The sequence below is a fragment of the Nelumbo lutea genome, chromosome 7 (assembly GCF_056320005.1).
Source record: "Nelumbo lutea isolate HS-2025 chromosome 7, American lotus-T2T, whole genome shotgun sequence".
Lineage (NCBI taxonomy): Eukaryota > Viridiplantae > Streptophyta > Magnoliopsida > Proteales > Nelumbonaceae > Nelumbo > Nelumbo lutea.
This window is the reverse complement of record NC_142690.1, coordinates 28825162-28838563: the sequence shown is the minus strand read 5'-3', so window position 1 is coordinate 28838563 and position 13402 is coordinate 28825162.

Genomic DNA, 13402 nt, shown 5'->3' with positions numbered 1-13402 from the left:
GCCTTGGGGCCAACGGCCAAATTTTTTATTTTTATTTTTCGGTTTTAGGCCAATCTTTGATGTTGGAGACCCATCTGCAATTGGGTTGTAATGACTAATGCTAATGCGTGCGCCAGAATCAAATATCCATTGTTCATAGTTTCACTGTCAGGGAACAGACTTTCATTAAAAATATACATTGTTAACGGCGTCGGGATTTTTTGTGAACATAGATGTGTACAACGGGCTACGGTTTATGTGATCAATCATGACATTCACTATCGGGCAGTATCGGTAGTTTTCTTCTTTCTTTTTTTAAGCTTTTTTCGAATCTGGTTCAGAGGGGCCGATTTAAGGTCCACCCACCCTCTGAACCGGTTGAGACCTGTGTAGGGACATATTGGGAACCTCCCCATATGATACATATCAATATTTTGAACCTTGGGTAGATCCCCTCCTTTGGTCCCAGTTCAGTTCCTCTAGTTTGATGGAGCCCTCCAAAGACTGGTTATATCAAGATCAATTCAATGCTTCAAAGGACAGATGATGGAAGGTGCGTAATATGAGATGAGATGGGCAAAGTTCTATGGATCTTTGTAAGGACATTGGGATGTCTTCTATAAATGAAGCTGAAGTGTGGGCTGCTGTTGAAGCTCTTAGAGTTGCATCAAATTTTCATCGAAACGACTTCATCATTCCAGTGGTTGTTTGTAGTCTTTGTTTGGTTCCGTTGTTTATATTTCCCTCCACTGACAATAGAAAGGAGTCACATAATTAACAAGCTACTGACCAAAAACAATGGCTTTACAGTTTGTGAAGAAAAACCTATCAAACAACTCAAGAATCTTTTATCTGGTTGTATAAATTTCTGTGGAGCTTGGAGTAACTAGACGATAATTGCTCTATAAGTTTTCTCAATTTGAGATCCAATTGGTTTTCAGTTTCTCCTTCATAAATGAGAATTCTGAATCATTATTATATTCCTATCCTATGATCCTTTACCATTTTAGGTGCTATTATCACTACGTTTTTGGGTTGAAGTTTTAATTGGAAGGGTTTGGTTCTTGGGGTTTTGCAAAAATGGGGGCAAACTGATAAAACTATTAGTTATTAGACACCAGAGGATCACCCCAATACAAACTCTCTATAGATTTTCAAAGGCTTTGAAAAGCAGAAAAGTACTTTGCAACTTTTCAGATTCAGACGTAAAAAAATAGCTTTTCGACTTTCCAAGTTCAGGTTTCAAAATTATCAAATGCCACGTTAGACGCTAGCCCCTGTTTGGAAATTATTTTAAGTGGTGGGAACATGTAATAAATGGAAAATAAGTAGTTATTCATGTTTGGCGAAAATGCCCAAAATAAGTGCTTATTTTGAAAACAAACACTTGAAAAAGGAAAGGTTGGGGCGACTTATTTTAAGTGCTTATTGAATAAATTATTGGGACAAAGTTGTCCCCAAGAATTTTTATTATTTTTAGGGACTGCCCTTGATTAAGAGAAGATGATAGAGCCTCATTTGAGCATCCAAAGAACATAGTGGTGGCGACCTCTAGACTCTATGTTTTCAGCTGCATGAACCCCCATGTTTGGCTTATACTTTTCTTCATTTCTACTTTGTTTTGTTCATTTCTCCATGGTCAGCAGCATTCTCTATTTGGGTGAGTTCTCAGCTTTATTTTTTTTTATGTTTTCTGGTAAATGATAAATAATAGTTTGTGTTTTTTACATGTTTCAATCAAATAATTGGAAACTTTGATGTTTGTTCATATTATTTTGCTTGTTTATTGTTTATATATAACAGGAAATAATAGGAAATTGGATATAGGTTTTGGACCCAATTCACCAACCCAACTTTCTCTATCCTCAAATGCAGGGAGATTTTTGCATTTTCATGTGTAGAGAGGGTTCGGATTTTAAAATTCCAACCCACTGTGGATTTTGGGGAGGGTATGGGTTGTGAGGTTTGGGAAGGCAAGGAGGGTTTGGAATTTACAAAACCCTCCCTAAATCCACCCCATTTCCATTCCTATCTTTCACAGTAGATGGGTGAAACAACAAGCACCCTTCAATTGGGACAAAGCTTAGATATTGTGGTTGTGCCTAGGTAAGTTTCGTCGTGCTTAGGTGTAGAGAGATTGGGCCAAATGGGTCCTAGCCCATTATTGTCTTATTTTTGTTCTTCCTAGTTACTTTGTTTGTTAATGGGCCTTTCTTTTATAGGCCTATTAAACTTTTTTTTTTTTTTTGGTTTTTAATTATATTGATGAACTAGCCGCCCACTTAAGGGTAGATTTGTAATTTGATTAGTCTTAATAAGATTAATAAAAGTTAAGAGAAGTAGAAGATGAGACTATTGAACTTTTCTCCTTTTCTGCTTTCTTCTTCTTCTTCTTCTTCTTCTTCTTCTTCTTCTTCTTCTTCTTCTTTCTTGTTGTCTTCCTCTTCCTTTTCTTTTTTTTGCTTAAATATAAAATTAATTTGCAGAATTTTATTGGATTAAATCACATCTTGGTATAAAAGCAAGTTTTCTTTTCTTCTTTTTATTTTTTCTTTCTTTTCCCATACACCCTTCGATTAGAAGTGTATGGAGAGAAAAGTTATTGATTGTTCAGAGAACTTTTATGCCTAGATGGTAGAGAGTTTGGAGAGTTAGAGTCTAGCTATAGATTGCCAAGAAAGTGATGCTATTGATTTTTGTCCAAAACCCTAGCCGACTAGAGAGTTTCGCAGTTATAGGTTAAAGAGACAGTTTGGGTGTGGTGCTCAAGGCTTTGGGGTTTCCTTTTAATCTCCAGAAGTGGGTGGTTGTAATTAGAAGAAGTTTAGGAATCTCTGGTAGGAGTAGTTGCTTATTCTCTCTTTCTCCCCAGAAGCTAGTGTTAGATAGTGTATGCCCTTAGTTTCAATTAGATTAATGTACATAAATACTTATCTATAAATGAATAAAGTACATTGTTGTTTCATATTAATAATGGTATGTCTTATGTGAGTTACCCCTTAAATTGGACATTCATGAGACTTGTGTTAGTTTAAAATGTTCTCAGCCATTAGATAAACTTGAGGAGTTTATCTTGACAAGGCTAACATTGATGTATTGCCAAATAATTGGAGCAACTTGTCAATTGCTAGAGTTAGACCCTAAGCACAAGCATTGAGTGTTTGGAAAAAACATTGAACCCGGACCAATTTCTAGTTGTGCCCTAGACATTGGAGAAAGATTGACAAAATTAGAAAGTTATACATAACCCCAAACTGACTATGATACTACACTAAGTAGTGGACCGAGTTGCCTTTGATATGCCAACCAATGAGGTCCATTATGGGTCAAAATATTTAGTTTGTAAAATATATATATATATATATATATATATATATATATATATATATATATATATATATTATACTACTATTTTATGAAAAAGGTTTGAAAAGTTTTTAATTTCGGGGTCCATCCAAGTAGAGAATGTAACATTATATCTTGCATTCATATGAGAGGTCATTCCCTATAAGTAGTGTTCTAATGATTATGGGCCGAGAGGTTAAGTGTAAGAGACCATTATAGGGTTGATTACCTGATAGGATTTATGTCACATACGTCAATTATCATTGGGTCTTCATAGGGTGGTTGAACCCAAGGATCATTTAGGTGTAAATGTTGGGCCCAAACTGAGCCCATGCTGATTAGCTCAGGGTTCATTGTCCTGAGCAGTGAATTCAACCTAACTTCTTTCAGGGGTGGGGTCGAAGCCTCATGAACTTGTGTAAGACTTTTGTTGGGTCCCATGCCATACAATATCAGGCCCATAGTGGCCATGCAGCACCTAGGAACATAAAGCCATTAAAGAAAATGGGCCAAAGATCTATTACTAATGATTTTGGTGGAAATTGGGCATGGTTCTAGGTATGGAGCACCTATTTTTTTAAGAGAATAATGTTTATCTATTAAAATAGTCCAAATCCAAAATTAGATTTTGATAATTTCCTAATTAGATTAGAAAAGTGCTCCATATAAGGGAGGTTAGGAGGAAGAGGGTGAACAAAACTTGCTCTCTTCACTCTCTTGCTTTCTCTCCTCTTTTCTCTTGTCTTCCAAAAACCCTATCACGACCTAGCCATTGCAAGAACTAATTTTTATCAATTTTCATTGTGTTTTTGCATGAAAAACATTAGGAAAATCAGGCTCACAAATCCTAGTCGATCAAAGGCAGTTGGATTGTAGTTTTGTAGAAAACAATGTTGCTGAATCGACATCTCATTCACTACACTATCTTCAGTTGGAGGCTAGTTTTTGGAACTGATTTTGGGTGTGAACTACCACTATGAGAGCTTTGAACTGTGAACTCCATATCAGGTACAATTAGTTTTAATTTCGGTTTTAAATCTGGTCCGATTCAGTGTAAGATCAATCTAGAAATTTTAGATTTCAAAATCTCTGGGAAAACGATTCCCGGGTTGGGTCAAAAAAATTTTGAAATTTGGCCAACCATTAAACCTAGTTTGGCCATCCATATTATGGATTCTATCCCATCCAACAACCGGTTGTAGTGAAATCCTAGATTTAGGGCCTTCAAGTACTAGACAAACCTTAGTTAGGTCCATAAATACTAAAAACCTTATTTTTGGATTTTCATTTGATCAACGGAACAATCTAGAAGTGAGATAAAACAGGTTTTGACATCCGGGGTTGGTCCCATAGATTTGATTTTGACTAGAGTGACTACAATTAAACTAGATGGAACAAATTATTTGACGTGGGCACAAGCTATAAGGATTTATGTTTCTAGTGGAGGTAAACTAGGGTATCTTACAGGTAGTAAGGAGATAACGATAGAGACTTATCCTACATATAAAAAATGGGTATAGGAGAATTACATAGTGATTGGGTGGCTAGTCAATTCTATGCAGTCTTATATAAGTTAACATTACCTCTAGATAACTTCAACCAAGGAGATTTGGGATAATGCCATAGAAACATATTATCAAAAATTGAATGTTGCTAGAGACTATAAGTTGAAGAATGATGTGAACAATCTAACATAGAGGAAAAGAGTGTAGCTATCTACTACTCTACATTGAAGTCATTGCGCTAAGAGACGAATGTTATGAAAATAGTTGTTTGGGAAAGCACCAAAGATGGAGACATTCAGGAAATTGGTGGAAAGAAACAAGGTATTTGAGTTTCTTACAGGACTCAACCCTGAATTATTTGACATTATGAAACATAATATTTTGTTTAGAAATGAAGTAGCCTTTACTCAAGCATATTCTATGGTGAGTAGTAAAGAGAATAGGCAACAAGTACAGTTACAAGGGCACCTTTAGAGCATTTTACAGATGTTATAATAAAGTCAAAGGGACCGACTGTGAAAAAAGGGGTGATATGTGAATATTGCAAGAAACCGAAACATAATAAGGACACTTATTGGAAACATCACCTAGATATTCTTCTAGAGAGGTTTTGGAACAATAACAACAATAACAACAAACAGAAAGTGAAAAAAAAATCTACTATTGAATAACTGGCAATAGTAATAGCAGAATTTGAAAAGTACAGGAGGTTAATTAATCATTTGGAGACTACTGTTACAACTTCCAACTTCTCAAGAAATACCTCTTCATCTGCATTTGCTTACTTAGGTACTCATACTTCTACAAATCATGTTACTGCTTTAGGTAATCGTAAAATCCCTTAGATTATTGATTATGATGCATCAAACCAAATGACCAGTATATCTAACCTATTTTGCTCATATCAATTCATCTCTGGTAGAGAGAAGTTATCCCTTGCTAATGGGTCTTTTGCTCCCATCTTTGGCAAAGGGAATATCAAAGCCTCTGACTCCTATGTTTTGTCATTTGTTATTCATGTTCCCAAACTTAGCACAAACATTTTATTTGTTAATAGCTTAACTAAATCAATAATTTGTAACATAACATTCTTCCTTACTCATTATGTTTTTTAGGACTTGAAATCTTGAAGGACGATTGGAAGTAGCCATGAGGTAAACAAAATATACTTGTTGGATAGACTTGATTGAAGTTTTGGACCACCTAGTGAGTAGCTTTGGAGTCTATTTCATTAAAGTAAGTTAATAAAGTCATGTTGTGTTATTTAAGATTTTATCATTTATCTTTTTTTGCTTTGAGTCATTTGTTACCAAAAATATTTAAAGGAATATCCCTATCGAGTCTTCATTATGAGTTATGTGAACTTGCAAAATATTGTAGATAGTCTCATTCAGTGAGTAATAAAAGATTAGTTTCTCTTTTCAATATTGTGCAATATGATGTGTGGGGCCATATCATTTATCTATTATGGGGGTTACAAGTATTTTATCATTTTCATTGATGATTTCTCTCACTATAATTGGCCTTACTTTATAATGTCCTAAGATGAAGTGCCAATCATTGTGTAAAAATTCCATGAATATATTCTTATCCAATTTGACACTCGAATCAAAATATTTCAATTTGATAATGTCAAAGAATATTTTGAGAAAGAATCTTTCATCCTATTTGGATACCTTTAGGGATATACATTAGAGTTCTTGTTCCTATATTCCATAACAGAATGGAATAGTAGAAAAGAAGAATCATCATGTGGTTGAAGTTGCTAGAAGCCTCTTTTTTGTTTTTTTATGTCCCTATTAAGTTTTTTTTTGGGGGGGGGGATGTAGGATGCTATTTTTATAACTACATACTTGATAAACCCTATGCTTTCTTAGTTTTTGGGTTTTAAAACCCCCTTTAGCATTCTCTTTCCAAATGATGATCTCTTCTTTCTTCTTTGCCAAGTTTTTTGGTGCACTTGTTATGTTCATATTTATAGTCATCAGAGACATAAATTTAAGCTTAAAGCATACAAGTGTGTCTTTCCAAGATATACCTCTACACAGAAAGGATATCACTGTTTTGATCCAATTCATAGCACTCGCTTTGTTTCCAAGGATGTCACATTTGTAAAATCAATCCCGCTCTTTAGTACTTCTCCTGAGGGGGAGCTTTCAGAGGAGTTATTTGTTATGTCCTTAGTTGTCTCTCTTCTAGTTCCTCTTGAGTTTTTTGTTTAGTCTCTTCCCATTAAGTTTCCTTCACGTGTTCCTGTTCCCCCTCCTCCTCAAGCTCATCCTCCCAAATTTACTTTACATCCTATTGTCTAAAGGTGGTACCAGAAGCAAAGACTTAAGTATGAACAAGTTGTTCCCCTTTTTCAATTGAGCCTCTTACACCTCCCATCACTATTGAGATAATAGGTTAACCTTCCTCTATCCCTTCTGATACCTTCCTAGACCTTTGATCTTCCTATTGCCCTTCACAAAGGCAAATGGAAGTGTACAATGTATTACATTTCCAAATACCTGTCTTACAACACTCTTTCCTCCACCTATTACCTCTTTTCTTGCCTCTATTTCTAAATATGTAATTTTTAGGTCTGTCCTAAAAGCCTTATCCAAACTAGAATAGAGAAATGCTATGACAACTGAAATGGATCTTTTGCATAAGAACAATACTTGGAAAGTTGTGAACTTGCTTGAGGGGAAGAAACTAATGGATTGTAAATGGGTATTCATTATCAAGTATCATTCTAATGGTACTATTGAGAGGTTTAAGGCTTGTTTGCTTGTTAAAGGATATACTCAGATATATGGTATTAATTACCTTGAGACTTTGGCCCATGTAGCTAAAATGACTTTAATTTGGGTTTTGCTATCTCTTGCTGCTACTTTTGATTAGCCACTTCATCAACTTAATGTTAAAAATGATTTTTTGGAGACCTCAATGAAGAGGTTTATATGTCTTTACCTCTAAGGGTGTATGGAAAGGAAATACAAGGAAAAGTGTATAACTTGAAGAAATCTCTTTATGGCCTCAAGCAATTTTTTAGAGCCTAGTTTGAGAGATTTTGGTCTGCCATTGTTACTTTTGGTTACACAGGCTCAGTCTGATCATACACTCTTTGTTAAGTGGAGAGATTACTTTGTAACTCTTTTGATTGTTTATGTTGATGACATTGTGGTTACTAGTGATGGCATTCAAAAAATGATTAAACTCAAAAGATTTCTTAACACTGAGTAGATGAACTCAAATATTTCTTGGGAATTGAAGTTGTTTGGTCTAAGGATGATATTTTCATTTCTTAGCGTAAATATGTCCTTGATCTATTTGCTGAAATTGGAAAACTGGGTGTTAAACTAGCTTCCACTACTATAGACCAAAAATATAAACTCTTAACTGTTGATGGTGAACTATTGGCTAATAGGGGAGTGTTCCAGAGACTGCTTTAGAAGTTGCTATAACTTTGTATGACTCAGTTAGATGTTTCATATATAGTTAGTGTCATAAGTTAGTTCATGAATTCTCACAGAGATACACATTTTGTAGCTGCAAAAAGGGTTCTATGTTACCTAAAAGGGATTCTAGGGAATTGTATTTTGTTTGCCAAGCATGAATACATGAAGTTGGAAGCATACACTGATGTTGAGTAGGTTGGATGTATTGATGATAAGGGGTCCATTTCAGGTTACTGTGCTATGGTGGCAGGGAACATTGTATCATGGAGAAGTAAGAGTCAGTTTGTAGTGACTAGATCCTCGGCTGAAGTAGAGTATAGGACAATGACACATGAGGTTTCAAAACTATTGTGGCTAAGATCACTTTTAGGAGAATTGGGTATTGACTATGAGAAGCCAATGATATTATATTGTAATAATTAGACTACTATCAACATTGCACATAATCCTGTTTAGCATGACAGAACTAAGCACATAGAGGTTGATGGCCATTTTATATGGGAGAGAATTGCTTCAAGAGAAATATGCTTGCCATTTATTATTTATGAAGAACAGTTGGATGATGTTTTGACAAAAGGTGTTCCAAAGGAAAGTTGATACACAATATAAGCAAACTAGGAATAAGTGATATCTGTGCTAAACCAAGGTCCAAAGTATCAGAAACGCCAAGTGTATCGGAAAGGCAATTTTAAGAGACATATCGGGATACGCCTTAGATACACATACATACCGGTGAAAAACTAAGATACACATAGATACACTTAGAAACCTAATAATACTTTAATAAATCACAAAAATACATCAACAACACTAAATATAAGACCTCAATGAGATGTATATACATTAAATTAATATATTTTAGTGGTTTTATAAAGAAATATATTGTAGCTAATTATAGCTTCATTAAAAATCCTACTTTTAACTATAATTTATAAATTATAATTCTTAAGTTTTAATGTTTCATGGGATGAGAAAAAACCAATTCTCTTATCCAACCATAAAACATGCATTGGCACAACTTCTATGTGAAAATATAATTAATAATTATTTATTATTTATTATTCTAAAAATTATAAAAAATAAATAAACATTATATAATACATTCAAAAATAGTTATTAAAGAAGAAATTTTCAATTGATTTGTGGGTATGATAGATCATCCATAGAATAATAATATATTCAATCATTGTGATTAAATAATAAAATATAATTAATTAATTATTTTTTATTTTAAATTTAAAAAATAAAAATAATTATTAAAGAAGAAATTTCAATTGGTCTATGGATATGATAGACCATCTATAGAATTATAATATATTTAACTGTTGTGATCAAATGATAAAATATAATTAATTATTATTTATTTTTAATTATAAAAATATAAAAAATAAAAAAAATTAAAGAAGAAATTTCAATTGCCCTATTGATATGATAGATAAATCCATAGATCTAAAACATATTTAGTCTTTATACATTTTTAAATTGTTTGTTAATTTATATTTTCCCCAAATATCTTCATGAAATTTCCATAAATCTACTAAACACAAAAAAAAATTATAATTTTGAATGTAAGAAATGTAGATCAATATAAATTTAAACATCCAAGAAAAAAAAGAAATCACAAGATATTATAAAAAACTGAAAAGTTTTACCTATTTTTGCCATATTTTTCAAAATTTGAAAAATATTTAAAAAAATTAACGATTCACACTTGTTTCTTGCAAACTTTTGCAGATCTAGCGCTCTACGAATGAAATTTTGAGTTTTAGAGTCATTTGAGGGGTGAAAGAAGGTTTATTTCGGGGAGAAGAAGCATGTTTTCCCCCTTTAATTTTTTAGTTTTTTGCCATATCTTTTTCGTCAATATGCTACCGATGCACCCTCGATATGGGTTCGATATGCATGAAAAAAGACGAAATGTCCAATTTCCATGCGCATCTTGTATCTATTTTTCAAAGATACAATACAATATGCCCCGTATCGAGCGTATCATATCAAAAGTTTAAACCTTATGCTTAGCTTGAGGGGAAGTGTGTAGAGAGACTAGGCTAAATGGGCCCTACCCCATTATTGTTTGATTATTGTTCTTTCTAATTGCCTTGTTTGTTAATGGGTCTTTTCCTTTATGGGCCTGTGAATCATTTTTTTTTTATGTTTTTAAGTATATTCATGAGTTGGTTGCCCACTTAAGGGAAGACTTGTAATTTGATTAATCTTTAATAAGATTAATAAAAATTAAGAGATGTGGAAGAGGAGACTATGGAACTCTTCTTTTCTCCCTTCTTCTTCTTCTTCTTTTGTTGACTTCCTCTTTTTTTTCTTTCTTTGCTTAAATCTGAAATTACTTTGCAAAATTTTATTGGACTTAATCACATGCAAATAGGTAAGGTCTAAAAATCTTACATATTTTGCGCTTTTATCATTCACTAGTAATTAAGCACGTGTGTTATACATATGGATTTTTTTTTCATATTAACTATTTAAATTTTAGATATATCAAATTTAGGATAGAAGTTGAAAATTAATAAAAGTAACAATATAGTTAAAAATAAACTTAAATACTTGTACTAAATGTGCACCTGCAGAAATTTTAAATTACAATAACAATTATTATTATTATTATTGTTATTATACTACTACTACTACTACTACTACTACTACTACTACTACTAAATTTTGTATTTCATTTCAGTCTTAAATAAAAATAAATTTTATTTGATATGATGATTATATAACATTAGAAATGTTCCGAAATGTCTTTGACAATACTATGCACTTTTTTATCTTTTGTGTTCTATCTTTTTTTTTTTAATATTTACTATTCAATTATAACATCATGAATTTCTTTGAAAAATTGGATAATTGACCCACCATTTAAATAAGAAAATAGCTTTGCTTTTAGATTAGTTTTAAATTATGTATTTCATCTACATAATATACATAATTTTTACTTATCACACCTAATTTTCTTTGGCATAATTAATAGAATTTTTTTTATACATTCTTTTGATTACTTATACTTTTTTATTATTTTTTAAATATTTATTATTTAACTATTATATCCTCAATTAATTCATTTGACCTAAACCACTAACTCACGACCCAAAAAGAAAAATAATTTGATTTCTAGTTTGACATTAAATTTTGTATTACATTTCCATTATTGATAAAAGTATATCTTATATATAATATTTATTTTTGTGATTCTTTATATTTTTAATTTTAAAAATTTTATTATTTGACTAGCATCATTTCATTTTTAGGTTGATTTTAATTTTGGCATTCAATTTTCCTCATTTACAAAAATATTTGTTACATTTCATACTTATTTTTGTTCAGTATAATGAATATACAATATTAATGAATGCCTAGTTCTTTTTTATATTATATATTTTACTTATTTTAAATTTTTATTATTTAATTATGGCATTATTTATTAACGGATTTGACCCAAAATGGTTGAATTGCTTACCCACCACCAAGAGGGAAGAAAATGGTTTTGTTTTCAAATTATTTATTTTTATATTATTAAAATTAATGTTGTGGATTTAATTAATAGAATTTAATGATTAGAAAAATATGTCTTACATATAAGATTTAATGAGAGATAATAGAAAAATAATTTTACTTCTAATTGGTTTTAAATTTTATATTTCATTTCCATCATTTATAAATTTTTTTCTTATTTATAATCAATGTTTTCAAGTTATTGTTGACATGCTCGATTGAACCGTCAAATATATGATTCATTGAAGGTGAATGCAAATTAATACCTTAAATGTTGGATTTAAAGAGAGATAATTGAATGCATTGAATATCTTAAAATTAACTATTTTCAACTCATTTAATATCAATAATTAATTACCCTATTTGCCCTTATTTTTATTAATAAATTTAAATATAGAGGGGTAAGTTTTGTCATAAAAAATTTCAGAAATAATATTGAGGCTATTTGTACTTTTTTAAGTAGTATAGATTTGGGATTTATAATCTAATTTAAAAGTAAAATAGAAGAAAAATATATACCATAAAAAGTGGATATTTCTCTTGGGTTATGTGCATTTATACCATACGGAAAGACATGCCAAACGGGGCCTAAGTCTTATTCTTAAGGCATTAACTCTCATTTTCTCTTATTAATTCATATATTTAAGTTATTTTTTACTAATAAATATTAATAATTAGATCTATGTCAATATTTTTAACAATATAAATCCATATATTTTAAAACCAACTAAAAAACAAAACATTTTTTATCTAAGTGGTGGTTAAGCAATTCAACCATCCGTATCAAATTGATCAACCTATGAAGTCATAGTGAGGGAATAAAATTTTTGAAATAGAAATAAATATAAAACATTATAAAAAAAGAAAAAAAAGACAGATTTACAATATTTTTGTTAATCAATTTGAAAAAATAAGTGTAATAAACAATAATTATTTTTATTGATAATGAAAATGAAATACATAATTTAGAATTGACCAAACATAAAATTATTTTACTATTTGGAAAAGATCAATAGTCTAACTTTTGGGTAACTTGTATTAACATTAATGTCATAAATAATTAATAAAATAGAAAAATAGAAAAAATAAAAAAACATAAATTTTACAGAAAAAAACATTTAGGCACATGTATAATATTATATAGTTATCATATTAAACAAAAGTAAGTGTGACATATTAGAATTATTTTTACACAGAAATACAAAAATATATAGAAAATTTGAACACATCTATAATTCTATATTTACACTGCTATTAAAAATATGAATAAGATTGTTGAACTTTCTTCTAACTAAAATACTCATATTTGAATTTAGTCCTTATTTAACTGAGATGTTTAAATTGTAAACTGAACTGCTACTTTTCACCTCACTCAATTCTCTCTATTTAAAATTTACATTTCTTTAATTAATAATTGAACAAAAAAACATATACCAAAAAGATAAAACATTACAAAAAGAATAATCTAGCCAAGCAGGTATGCCTGACAATGATAATTGAAACTTCACAACTCGATATGATTATTAAATATTTGGATGAGGTGTTTATGTAATTAGATTTGAATTTTATAATCTACATTTGAGTAATAATAAAAACAAAAAATAAAATATACATATTTATAGA